The sequence below is a fragment of the Staurois parvus genome, unplaced genomic scaffold (assembly GCF_062004578.1).
Source record: "Staurois parvus isolate SC_StPar_1 unplaced genomic scaffold, SC_StPar_1.0 ptg000151l, whole genome shotgun sequence".
In the NCBI taxonomy this organism is placed as follows: domain Eukaryota; kingdom Metazoa; phylum Chordata; class Amphibia; order Anura; family Ranidae; genus Staurois; species Staurois parvus.
In genome coordinates, this window is record NW_028317947.1 from 23,083,172 (window position 1) to 23,096,940 (window position 13,769).

At 43.8% G+C, this 13,769-nt stretch overlaps 1 long non-coding RNA gene across 1 annotated transcript in view; it reads right to left on the bottom strand.

Annotated features, from left to right (window-relative positions):
• Positions 1-1,227: 1,227 nt before the first annotated feature.
• The window catches only part of LOC149464616 (uncharacterized), a 54,814-nt gene continuing 42,272 nt past the window's right edge, over positions 1,228-13,769 (bottom strand). Inside the window, exon 2 of the long non-coding RNA XR_016312368.1 lies at positions 1,228-1,975. This is a non-coding gene — a long non-coding RNA (uncharacterized LOC149464616). The remainder of the gene's footprint in view (positions 1,976-13,769) is intronic.

Here is a 13,769-nt window from a genome sequence, read left to right on the forward strand (position 1 = left end):
CCGTGACATTTCCTGGCTACTATATATTCCACGGTCAACTGTTAGTGGGATTATAACAAAGTGGAAGCAACTGGGAACAACAGCAACTCAGCCACAAAGCGGTAGGCCATGTCACATGACAGAGCGGGGTCAGTGCATGCTGAAGTGTACAGTGCACAGAAGTCACCAACTGTCTGCAGAGTCAATAGCTAAAGACCTCCAAACTTCATGTGGCCTTCAGATTAGCACAACAACAGTGTGTAGAGAGCTTCATGGAATGGGTTTCCATGGCTGAGCAGCTGCATCCAAGCCTTACATCACCAAGTGCAATGCAAAGTGTCTGATGCCGTGGTGTAAAGCATGCTGCCACTGGACTCTAGAGCAGTGGAGACGTGTTCTCTGTAGTGACCAATCACACTTCTCTGTCTGGAAAGCTGATGGATGTGTCTGGGTTTGGCAGTTACCAGGAGAACAGTACTTGCCTGACTGCATTGTGCCAAGTGTAAAGTTTGGTGGAGGGGGATTATGGTATTGGCTTGTTTTTCAGGGGGCAGGGGGTGAGCTTGTCTACCAGTGAAGGGAACTCTTAAGGCATCAGCATACCAAGACATTTTGGACAATTTCATGCTCCCAACTTTGTGGGAAGAGTTTGAGGATGGCCTCTTCCATTTCCAACATGACTGCGCACCAGTGTACAGAGCAAGGTCCATAAAGACATGGATGAGTGAGTTTGGGGCGGAGGAACCTGACTGCCCTGCACAGAGTCCTGACCTCAACCCGATAGAACACCTTGGGATGAATCAGAGTGGAGACTGCGAGCCAGGCCTCCTCCCCCAACATCAGTGCCTGACCTCACAAAAGCGGTTTTGGAAGAATGGTATTACCTTCCCATAGACACCCTCCTAAACCTTGTGGACGGCCTTCCCAGAAGAGTTGAAGCTGTTATAGCTGCAAAGGGCGGGGCCAAATCAGTATTGAGCCCTACGGACTAAGACTGGGATGCCATTAAATTTCATGTACGTTTGAAGGCAGGCCGACCAATACGTTTGGCAATATATATACAGTATATAATTTCCCTTTAGTACTATTTGTCCCCTTCTTTACAACAGATCAATGCACTTTTTTGAAAGATTTCTGGTTTCCATGGGTGATCCCCTGTGTTGATTGCCACATTGTCTGCAAAATGTGCTGTTAACGTATTACTATTGACAGTCCACTGTGTAGGTCACAAAAACCTTCAGAAAAAAATCTGTGCATGCATTTTATTTTTATCACATTAAAGGTCATCAGCTAAACCTAAGGTTAATATACATGTTTTAGCACAACTTCAGGAAATGCTGGATACCATTAGCACCTTGTGGATTCGTTTTACTTAAAAAAAACATTTGAAATGTGTGTTAAAATTTCAATGACAAGCCTGTGTGACAGGATGATAAATGCGGGAGCATAATTAAGAAGGAAGGACAGAGAGCTGTCACCCTACAACAGAAATCACATTAACGTATCTATGTGATGTTAATGATTGGGTTTACATTGACTTTAAGTACCTGTGTATTTAGCTGCTCGCCACGACTTCAGCTTTAATGATTATAGGCAGAATAAAGGATGCTTTCATGAAACCAATTAAATATAAGATTTTAAGGGGTGCCACTCCATGTTATTTATGCAGTATTGTGTCTACAATGATTAGAAGGATAAGGATATAATTGCAGTCATTTATGAATGACAAATAGACGCCTTATGCTGCCATACTTATTTCTGCACATTCAATTAACATTCCTTTGTAATCCAGCGTGAATATACATATGGGTGATTTCCAGTAACTGAACACACAGCTGCTGCGGCGAGGAGATGACTTGATAAGACAGGTTGAGCCTCTGGCTGAGGTTTATTGAGCTCCTCTCTGTTCAGTCATTGATATCTACATCCAGGCTTGTGGTCTGGGTAACCATGGTAGGGTGCATGTGCATGTACCACTTGGTTCTCTGTTACTCTCCTGTAAAAAAAAAAAAAAAAAAAAGAGAGAGAATGAAAAGAGAGAGACAAAGAGAAGGAAAACACAGATTTTATTTCCAAAGGTTATCATCTGGACGGATGCAACTTGCAACATGCTGGAAGAATCAGAGAAAACCACAATGAGGCCTATTTATAAAGGTTGTAGTACTACTCTAATGATGTTTTAAAAGTAAAGTACAGTAGAAAGGGACTGGAATAATGAAAGACCGGGACAGGGAAATGGAACATTGCAATTGTCTGTACACAGCAGGATAGTATGGGGGGGGTGCAGAAAATACTGTAGATTTTCAGCGACCTTTTTTTTAGAAAATTGGTATTAAGTGGACTTCATGCTGCGTGTGGTTACTTCATCTTCAATGCTCTTAACTGATCATCATTTTACCAGGGGAGGGGGAACACTACACTTACTACCATTGTAAATGGGTGAACTACACTGACCACCAATGTAATTAAGGGTATTACGTTGTCAATGTAATGACTGATACCACACTGACTGGTAATGTGTTTGGGCACACTATGCTGACCACCAACAGTATGTAATAGGGGCACTACACTGACTACCGATGTATTAGGGGCACTACACTGAATGTCTATGTAATAGGGGCACTACACTGACCACCTATGTAACTGGGACACTATAACCGCCATCTTTATAATACTATACTACATTGAATGCCAGTGTAAGGGAGCACTACACTGAATGTCTATGTAATAGGGACACTATACTGACCACCTATGTAACTGGGACACTATAATCGCCATCTTTATAATACTATACTATATTGAATGCCAGTGTAAGGGGGCACTACACTGAATGTCTATGTAATAGGGGCTCTACACTGAATGTCTATGTAATAGGGGCTCTACACTGAATGTCTATGTAATAGGGGCACTACATTGAATGTCTGTGTAATAGGGGCACTACACTGAATGTCTATGTAATAGGGGCACTACACTGAATGTCTATGTAATAGGGGCACTACACTGAATGTCTATGTAATAGGGGCACTACACTGAATGTCTATGTAATAGGGGCACTACACTGAATGTCTATGTAATAGGAGCTCTACACTGAATGTCTATGTAATAGGGGCACTACACTGAATGTCTATGTAATTTGGGCTCTACACTGACTACCTACGGAACTGGGACACTATAATGGCCATCTTTATAATACTATACTATATCAAATGCCAGTGTAATGGGCACTACACTGAATGTCAATGTAATAGGGGCTCTACACTGACTATCAGTGTGATAGGGGCACTACACTGGCTGCCAATTTAAAGTGCACTACACTGACTACCAGTGTAAGGGGGCACTACAATGACCACAGGTGTAATGGGGCACTATACTGACCACCACAGTGAGGATGGGCACTACACTGACTACCAGTGTTACAGGGGCAGCTATAATGGGATTGTGAAGAGAGGCACTATCCTGACCAACAACATGACGGTGAACACTACACTGACTGCCAGTGTGATGGGGGCACTACATTGACCGCCAGTGTGATGGGGGCACTACACTGACTGCCAGCGTGATAGGGTGACTAAACTGCCAGTGTGACTAGGGGCACTACACTAGCAACCAGTGTGACAGAAAGCACTAAACTGATCACCAATATGATGGACACTACACTGCCAATGTAAAGATGTACTCCAGTTTTCACTGTCTGAATTGCTTTTCTGCACATTATTATTTTAACTTTATAATTATAAATTAAAATATTATTGTGTTGTATAGAGGAGGAGGGTGCTAAAGAAATGATCCACCCTGGAAACTTTAGATATGTCTCCTATTATTATTATACAGGATTTATATAGCACCAACAGTTTGCGCAGCGCCTCTAATCTCTGCGCAGAACAATGGAAGTAAAGGGATAAAGGAAAACATACAAGAATGAACCTAAAGCTCCACCTGTTGGCTGAATGAAATAGTACAAAACTACTATATTTTCTTTTTATGATCTTTCCAGTTAGCAAGGACCATTGTTCTTGCCATTTATTGCATTCAAGAGAAAATGTATGTGCAATGTGACTCTGTCCATGGTGCTGAAATAATGGTACGGCTTGTGAAGCCACACAGAATCTTTCCATTAAAAAACAACATTAGATAGAGATGCATCAATTGTGTCAATTGTCTTGGGAAGACACCCAGGAATCAAATAAGGCTGCAGCTGGAAAAGGAAATGTAAAGGGCCACAGGTTCACAGTTTTGTGCTTATACTGTAAAAAGGAGGGCAAAATACCCTGTGGTTTTCAATGTACCAGCATCAAAGCATCCTAGGGTGACACCAAGAACTGTGTTACATGTAAAGGCACCCATATTTCAGCATGTAGGTGTTGGGGCGCACCATTGAACATCTCCCTTCCTTTCCTGGACAGGCCAGAAGCAGTAAAATATGTGGAAATGCAAAGCAGCAAAGAATCCCTGAAGGAAAAAAGTTACAAAGGAAAATACCTGTATGAGAAACCTCCGATAGAAACTTCCATTCTGTCATTCTACATTGCATTCTAGGTGCAGGGCACTGGGATCCCTTACAGGTACTCCAGCTCTGCCGTTTACTCTTTGCTTTAAGAGGAACCCAGTAACAGCAATTGCACTCTGGCTGTGTGTATTTTGTTCAGCTGAACTTCAAAGCAGATATAAAGGACACACATCGGAGCCGTTCTTTATATGTAATACATTATTGCATGTGGGTTTTTTTAACTGGTAACTAAATCTAACTTAGCATTAGCCTCTTGCAGAACTTGTACAGCAGAGCTCAGAGTGGAAGAAGAAAAATCAGCACAAGAATCCAGGCAGTTGTGTTGATAAGTGGGGAAGCACAGTGGCTAAATGGTTAGCACTTCCGCCTGGCAGTACTAGGGTTCAGAGGCATAGCTAGGGGGGGCAGGGGGGTACATATGTACCCGGGCGCCAGGGTACAGGGGTGCCAAATGAGGCTTACAACCAGGGGCGTATTTGCCACGAGGCAAACAAGGCGTCCTTGTCCCCAACGGAAGGGACACTTAGTACAGGGGCTGGCAGCGGGCTGCTGTGTCTTACCTGGCTCCGTGTCCCAGTCCCACGACGATCCAGTCCAGGAGGCGCTGCTGGAGGATGGGTAGAGAGGTCCGCAGGTCCGGTGCCTTCTTTTCCCTGAACACGATGTGTGGGCGGGATGACATGCCACCCCTGTCATCCGGCCACACCCTTGGAATCACTGGACAGCCTATGGCACTTTGTACCTCCCTCTGCAAGCTCCGTCTCCTCACTGGTGATTGGGCGCCAGAACTGTAGCTCAGGAAAGGCACACAGGCAGCCAATCACCTGTGAGGAGGCGGAGCTTGGAGAGGAGGAGCCGAGCGGCAGCACGAAGATCAAGTGAGGGAGCGGCTGGAGCAAGTGAAGAAGACAGCTGACCGGTAAGTGTGCCGTGCAGATGGTGCTGCCGCAACCAGGTATACTGGCTGTGGATGGGAGAGGGAAGGAGCCTAGGCTGGAGCAGGGGTCAGCAAGGTAAGTGTCATTGGTGTCAGTGGGAGGAATGGTGCCCCATCATTGGTGTCACTGATGTGATTAAATGGGGAGTGGGGCTGGGGCGCCAATTTTATAGTTCATCCCTGGGCGCAAAATATCCTAGCTACGCCTCTGCTAGGGCTGTTGGTTCAAGTCCCAACCACAGCACCACCTGCCTGGAGTTTGCATGTTCTCTCTGTGCCTGCATGGGTTTCCTCCAGGTACTAGGGCTTCCTCCCACACTCCAGAGACATCCTGGGAGGTAAATTGGATCCAGTCTAAATTGGCCCTAGTAGGTATATGTATGAATGTGAGTTAGGGACCTTAGATTGTACGCCCCTTGAGGGTTAGGGACTGATGTGAATGTACAATATATATGTAAAGCACTGCATAAACCGATGGCACAATATAGGTACCTGTAATAAATAAGGAACATACAGATATGAAAGCAGAGTGACAGAGAGATAAACTCATCACTACACTGCTTCTCTTTCACTGTCCAATCAGAGTGGAGGTGGCTGGGCTCAGAGGAAGGTTGAATGATATTGACCATCACTCAGCCTGGAAGACTGAGGACATCTTGTGACAGAAAAGAAGTACTGCTGGGGACAGGTTAGCACTATAGCAAAAGTTCTATTTATCTCTTCAAAGGCTCTTGTTTTTCTTTTTTTTTTTTACAGCTTTAAGAGTCTTTTGTGGGTATTTATAATATTTGTTACAAGAGTTTATGATATTTGTTACAAATGTTACAATGTGTCATAAATGTAATTGTGTGAATGGCGGCTGCAGTTTGTAGTCACTTTCAGCAGCTGATTTAATCCTTACCTGTGTTATGTTGTAGTCCTTACCTGTGTTCCAGTTTAAGCTGGCACCATGACCACTGCCCCAGGTTTTCTCTTTCAGGGTGGCTCCTTTCTCCCACAGTGCTCTATGGAGTCACCCTTACATGCAGGGACAATAGTCATGTCTATCTGCACTGCGTGTATTATTATTATTATTATACAGTATTTATAAAGCGCCAATAGTTCACTCAGCGCTGTACATTAGAAAGGGGGACATAACATGTGACAGAACAATACCAATACAATGCAAAACATGAGGGGATTGAGGGCCCTGCTCTTTCGAGCTTACAATCTAGGAGGGAGGGGATGGTGGCACAGGAGGAGATAGCTGTGGGGGATGGAGTGGTAGGTAGAGTGGAGGAGGTTAGCAGGTTAGCAGGGGGTGGGGTAGGCTTCCCTGAAGAGATGGGTTTTCACGGTGCGCCTAAAGGAGAGGAGAGTAGGTGATAATCTGATGGGTTGGGGCAGGGAGTTCCAGAGGATGGGTGACACCCTGGAGAAGTCCTGGAGGCGGGCATGGGAGGAGGAGACCAGGGAACTAGAGAGAAGGAGGTCTTGTGAGGAGCGGAGTGTGCGTGATGGGCGGTACTTGGATATTAGGTCAGTGATGTAGTTCGGGGCAGTATGGTGGACAGCTTTGTACGTCAGCGTTAGGATTTTGAATTTGATCCGTTGCGCAATCGGAAGCCAGTGGAGGGATTGGCAGAGGGGGGTGGCAGAAATAGAGCGGTTGGAAAGGTGAATGAGTCTGGCAGCCGTATTCAGGATCGACTGAAGCGGGGATAGCCAGCGGCGAGGCAGGCCAGTGAGGAGGGAGTTGCAGTAGTCGAGTCGTGATATGATGAGGGAGTGGATGAGGTGCTTAGTGGTTTCTGGGGTTAGGAACGTGCGTATTTTGGCGATGTTGCGGAGGTAGAGTCTGCACGAGTTTGTTAACACAAAGCTCCATAGCCTAGGATGGCAAGGCACTCCCCTGCTCCTCCCTCCTCCTTCCTTCTCCAAACTAACAGACTGAGATTGCCCTGTCCTCTGCTAAAGACAGGAAGTTCAGGGAAGCAGCTCTGAAGGTGCAAACGCAGCAGCACTGAAAGCTGTAAACTGCAATTGCCGGGTGATAATTATACCACATAGCTTACTGGGGAATGTTAATTTTATTGTGCTCAATGCGTAAAACAAAAAAAAAACACTGACAGTTTAATAGTACTTTAACAGCTAGAATACATAATAAGTAAACTCTAATCCAGACGTTTCCTTGATAGAAAATGCAAGAAATACAGGATGTAAATAATATATTAAGGACAACCTTGCACACTTCTAAATATAATTGACACAGGGTTGAGGATAGGAAAGATCCAGTTTAGCTGTTCTTGCTGATGGCTGTAAGTGATACGGATGACCTTTCCTACTAAGAGACTATAAGTCCCAGCACTGTATCCTTGCTGAGTTGTGGCTGGAAGTGTCTGCATTTGTTCCCTGACAGCTGATCCTAGACATGATAGAAATATTGAAAGGTGGAATATTTCAATCTGTCCCGGCATGTCACTGTATACATCGGAGTGTCACTTTTGTGTGATATCCATGGATAATACAATGTTACTGCAGCCTATTAGACAGCTCTATGTAGACATACAACCAAGGTTGTTCTGTGCGTTGTGCAGCCCAGCATGGATAGTATTGCCTTTTTCAGCTGAAATCTTTATCTTCCTCTGTTCTCGCAGGGAGCTCAAACGATGTGTTTTCAGCCCAAAATAACTTGCATCAAAATGCCACTAAATTACCAGCAGCCTCAGAGGGAGATAATCAATTCAGGATAATCAGAGCCATGTAACCCCTTCCCTCCCTCCCCCCTTCCTTGTCACTAGCGTCCTTTCCCAGACCCCCCCTTCCCCCAGGCTTTTATACCATTCACATGGCGACTCCTGCATTTAACACTCAGCTAGCTGCACTTTTTCTGCTTTTTCTGAAAAGAGAGGTCTTTAACCTTTACTGATTTCACCAAGCACAGTGCAGAGATTCAGCCTGGAATTCTAGACTTACCTCAATGTTTTACAGCTCCAGGCATTTATTAAAGGCTCTGTATTCATTTATACATTATTAAATGCATTTTTAAAGTGTTACTAAACCCACAACAGTACAATCAGTCTGTATATGCAGTAAAGCATGCTTGTTATACTCACTGTGGAACCTAAGGGGTTAATCCTGTGTATTATGTAAAAAGGCTGTTTGATCCTGTCTTCTCTGATTCTCCCCTTCTTCCAGTGTCCCCCTCTCATCTCCTGATAAGACATATCATGTGGAGTCACTCTGCACAGGCTCAGTTTGGTGTGTTTTGCTAGAGAGGTTTTTTTTGGGGGGAGAGTGCAAGTGATCAGCACGGGGCCAATCAGCATCTTCCCCTTCTTTCAGTGTCTCCCTCTTATCTCCTGATCCTGTCTTCTCTGTCCCTCCTCTTGTTCAAATGTCAAATGATGTGAAGGGAAGGCTGAAGACACTGATAGATGGGGGTGCTGTGACGTAAAGAGGGGCTGTGATGTGTTTTAGTGCAAATATAATATGCAGACAGCAGCACCCAGCAGCAATCTCAGGGCTTTTTCATGTCTACACACGGTAGACCGTTCCAGGTAAATAGCATGCAGAGAATATGTAAATGCACATATAACCTCCCGAGAAGTTTTCTTTTTTTTAATTAATGGTCTGGTGACAGGTTCTCTTTAGTACAATCCTGCATTCTATTAAAGGTGAACTCCAGCCTAACAGCAAAATGCACCGATGATACATAGAAGCTGTTTTGCCTATCAAAGGTTTTGAATTTCTGTCCATTAATCCTGAGTTTTACACAGCCCTGCCAGACTGCACAGTCTGGTCTATTAGGGGGAAAGGACTGGATCTTTCTTTGCTGCAGTTTCCCTTTCACTTAGAGGATAGGACTGGAGAGCAAAAAGGAGAAGGAGCGCAGTGATGAGCTTATCAGTATGTCACTCTCCTGTCTCTTGCATTGTATTGATTGGTTCTTTGTGCTGCTTCTCCCTCCCCTCTGTGAGCTCTGCTGTACAGGGACTGTAAGAGACTGATACCAGGTCCCATTCAGGTACTGCTTGCATTTTATAAATACATTTAATGATATGTTAATGAATTCATACCTGCATTGATCTGTGTATTGTATATGTGCTTGGATTATACCTTAAAAACTATTGAAGCAGTGCTGAAGGATGGAAGTGGTTAATACATGAAGGAGTGAGATTCAGATCTGCAGCTTTTTAATTCTCTAGGTGCTGCTGGAGATTGATGGTGGCTGTCATTCTCAACCAACTGGCAGCAAGCAAGGAGCCTCATGTAATACTGGATGTCCTATTCCACGGAGTCATCTAACAAGGTTTACTGCAAGCAATCATTGGGGGAGGATGCTTGCTGAACTGGGGTGGTTATAGGCAGTTTTATATTAATGATGAGCTGAATGTATCTGGGTTCAGTTTGGCAAACATTACTGAAGTTCGGATGTCGAATCTGAACCCCAATCAAGCCAAATGTTAAGAAACAAGAGTGACCATTTTCTAGGCCAATATGTTATGGCTTGTCAAACAAATGGCATGGGGTGGGTAGGGGGCTGGGCACTGCATTAGACAACATGTACCAAAACAGGGAGCAGCAATTTAAACAATTCTTCAAGTGAAACATTAAAATTGAAAAAAACAGAACCCCAGATTCTGCTCCTTAAACCGAAAACCAAAAAATAACTTGTTGTAGCTTATCAGTCCTAAGATGTGGTGGCTGCATTAGTTTTCTTTTTTAAGGCTTTTTTCCCCCTCTGTTTTCACCTGGTGATCTGGCCAGTAACACACCTCCTGTATTTCAGTGCCTACACCCTGGATGAAGGAGCAACAGAGACACCCTCGGGCAGTAGCAGTGTTGCACTAGAAGATTTAGATAAATTGAAGCCAAGCTCCAGTTCACACTATTTAAGAGTTTTTGGATTAAAAAAAAATAAATAAAAGCTGACCATTGTAAGCATCCCCACCAGTGTTAAATGGTTTTACTCAACCCTCTAACTACTACAGCTACAGAAGCCTGCCCCGCACTCACCTAACAGCCGATCTCCTCCACTCTTCCTACCACTCCATCCCCCACAGCCATATCCTCCTGTACCACTCTCCCCTCCCTCCTAGATTGTAAGCTCCAAGGAGCAGGGCCCTCGAACCCCTTGTGTATTGTATTGTTACTGTATTGTCTCATGTACGCTCCCCCACTATAATGTACAGCACTGAGCAAACTTTTTGGCGCTATATAAATACTGTATGATAATAACTTGTTCTTTTGAAAAACAACAGACTTACTGGCAGGATCACCAGGTGAAAATTAAAGAAAGAAAGGCTAAAAGGAAAACTAATACAGTTATCACATCTAAGAATTGGTAAGCTGCAATATATTAAATGTTTGCTTTTGGGTTTAATACTGCTTCAAAAGAAATCAGTGATACCATGTTGTTATTTTTATTGTTTCACTTTAGCCACTTCCTGTCCGGCCCATGTACATAAACAGCCGGACGGGAGCAGTGCAGGAGCGAGTGGCTGTCTATAAACGGCCTCCACATTCACTGCCTGTGCGCACTCCTCCGGACACAGTGGAACACTGATCGCTGTACGGGACCTCTGTACGGGACCTCTGTGTGAGGTCCTGATCATGTGATCACTGATTGGCCAATCAGTGATCACATGAATAGAAGTAAGATGTCACTTCCTGACATCATTGCTTACTACTTGTGAAATCTGTGAATGATCACATGGTACAGAGCTATTCACAACAGCCTTGTACCATGTGACAAGCTGTGACCAATCACAGCTCTCACAGTATTTCTCAATGGCTGCAAAAATGCAGCCAGAGAGAAGAAAACATTATTGCTTCTACAGCCTTTATGGGTGTAAAAGCAATCAGTGTAAAAAAAAGAAAAAAAAATCTTCATCACCCCCCCACAAGTAGTACAGTGTCACTATGGTACTGTACTGCTAGGGTGACAGTATGTTTAAAAAAAAAAAACATAAATAATAATTTGAAAAAAAAATAAAACTGTTAAAACATTTTTTTAAAAATTTTAATTTTTGGTTAGAAACTAATTTGGGTTATTTTTTTTTTTTTAAATATAGATGAATACATTTTGGTCAAGATTTATGAAGAAAGATTATTTATTTGCAAAATTTATTAAAAAATTTTTTTTTCAAAATGTTTGGTCGTTTTCATTTATATAGCAAAAAAAATAAAAATCCTAGTGGTGAATAAATACCACCAACATAAAGTTTTATCGGTCTGAAAAAAATGCTAAACAATTCATACGGGTACAGTGTTGCAAGACCGCGCAATTGTCAAAGTGTGATAGCGCTGAAAGCTGAAAATTGTCCTGGGCAGGAAGGGGGTGAGGTGAAGGTATGCAGACTTGAAGTGGTTATATGTAGTATCTGTCTTTTGGTATGGACATGCCAGTGCTTAGCATGTGTTCAGAGTAGTTCTGCTAATATGCTATTATTTCCCAGCAGTGGCTAGTTAGTAGTGTGGCTGGCTACCAACTCTGCCGGCTCCGTGGTAGTTCAGATACATGCATAAGCCATCTGCAGGCGAAGTCTACAAAAAAGTTTTAATTCTACACACGCATTAATTTGTGTAAATAAATACTAATGAACTGCAAGCAGCTTCAGGGATTCATTCGTCTAATGAGCAGACAGAAAAATGAGCGATGCTTCTGTTGAAGAGAATATTAAACAGTTCAGAGACAGGCCCTGCAGTGAGTAGGCAGGTAACGTTTCTGAAGTCTATGGGACATATAACAAAGATGGAAGGATGCAGAGAAAGCAAAGACATAATACACATCAACACACTGGACATGAAAGCAGGAGAAGACAAACTCGCATTATGTAAAGTCTGAGGAAGAGATATAAAATATAAAGGTTATCAGAAGCCTCTTGCAAAGTTAGCAGCATTTAAAAATTACTTCTAAGGACACTTAGAAACTGGGTCGGAGTATTTTAAACATTTATGTAGAACAAGTGCTACATCTCTGAGTACATAGGCCATTCACGTTGGTACCCGCCCCTGAGGAGCGTTACAATCTACAATGCTCTGCCACAATCCTGTATGCACAAGATTGCTTGTTGGGACAAGAGAAGAAAACTTTAAAAGGGTTTACTCATTCTCGGTGTAAGAAGGACGAGTGGCAGCCGGGAGCCTGGACAAAGGCGTGGAGGAATGTCAGGTCCCCGTTGTGGCAAACTTGCTCATCAGAATTGGAGCGGAGTTCCCCCTCAACCCTTGTTTTCATGTTCTGTCTGTGTATTTGAGGTCTTCCTGGAATCCTCACATCCCCCCTGCATTCCTGTGAGGCAGACTTTATCTCCTGGCAAATGGTGTGGAACAACCTAAGACATGAGAAGTGGAGCCGGCCAGTCTGCAAAGGTGTCACTTTTATCACCCAAAACTATGTAAGCCCACTCATTATCAAACCGACCAAAATAAGTGCACAGTCCTGAGGTCAACTGTATGGTTCATATCACGGGATATGAAGCTAGTAATTTAGTGTAGAGTTTCCCAATGACCACTCCCAAGTCAGAGCCCCCCTCCCCTTTTGAGAGGGACCTTTTAAGAGAGTAAGTGAGTTAGACTCACACACAGGGATCTCCCAGCAACATCGTAACAAGGGGAGATCAAAGAACCTTTCTACTCTGCATCTTGAATTTGCTAAAACCAGGCAAGGCAAGTAACTTACCCTGTAATTTCCTCGCTATTCTAGGTTTGCTGTGTCTTTATATACATATATATATATATATATATTTTTGTGACATCTTTGTAACTATTTATTTTGCATCCAACGCTTTTAGCAATAAATCTTTCTTTCTGAAAGTGTTAAACTGTTTCTAAGTGCTTACTTGCAATTCACGAATCCCTGCCTTTGAAGAGACGCTACTGTGGTTATATTTCTGTATAGTAGGTCCGCGGGCCGTGCTATATAGATCAATATTTCGATCATTACAGTGTATATTTGGTAACGGGAGTTTCCCAGTCTCCGACAAAAGTGGTGGTGGCAGTAGAGGGTTAGTTGCGTAACTAACCCGACCCAGTAACAAGCGCATTCAGGCTGCAGGCACCGATTGTAGTCCATTAGCTGGGCAATCGCTGTGTAGGGTGCAGCTGGGTGGGGCCTTGTTACGCGCGTCACACCGCGGTTTTGGATCGGCCAGCCCTTCGGTCACGAGTTTGGTGAGAAGGTCTGGGGTCTGACGCCGTGGGCGTGACGTATTACTGTTAGTCGCGGCTGTGCGATTGTCGCCTGTTGGTGGTGGCGACCGCGGGTCGTGACGCCCGTAGCTGCTATCTGTCAGTCTTTGGGGGCATGGCTTCTCTTTCTGATCTTTCACATCCGTAGATTTTTGTAAGATCAGATTTTTT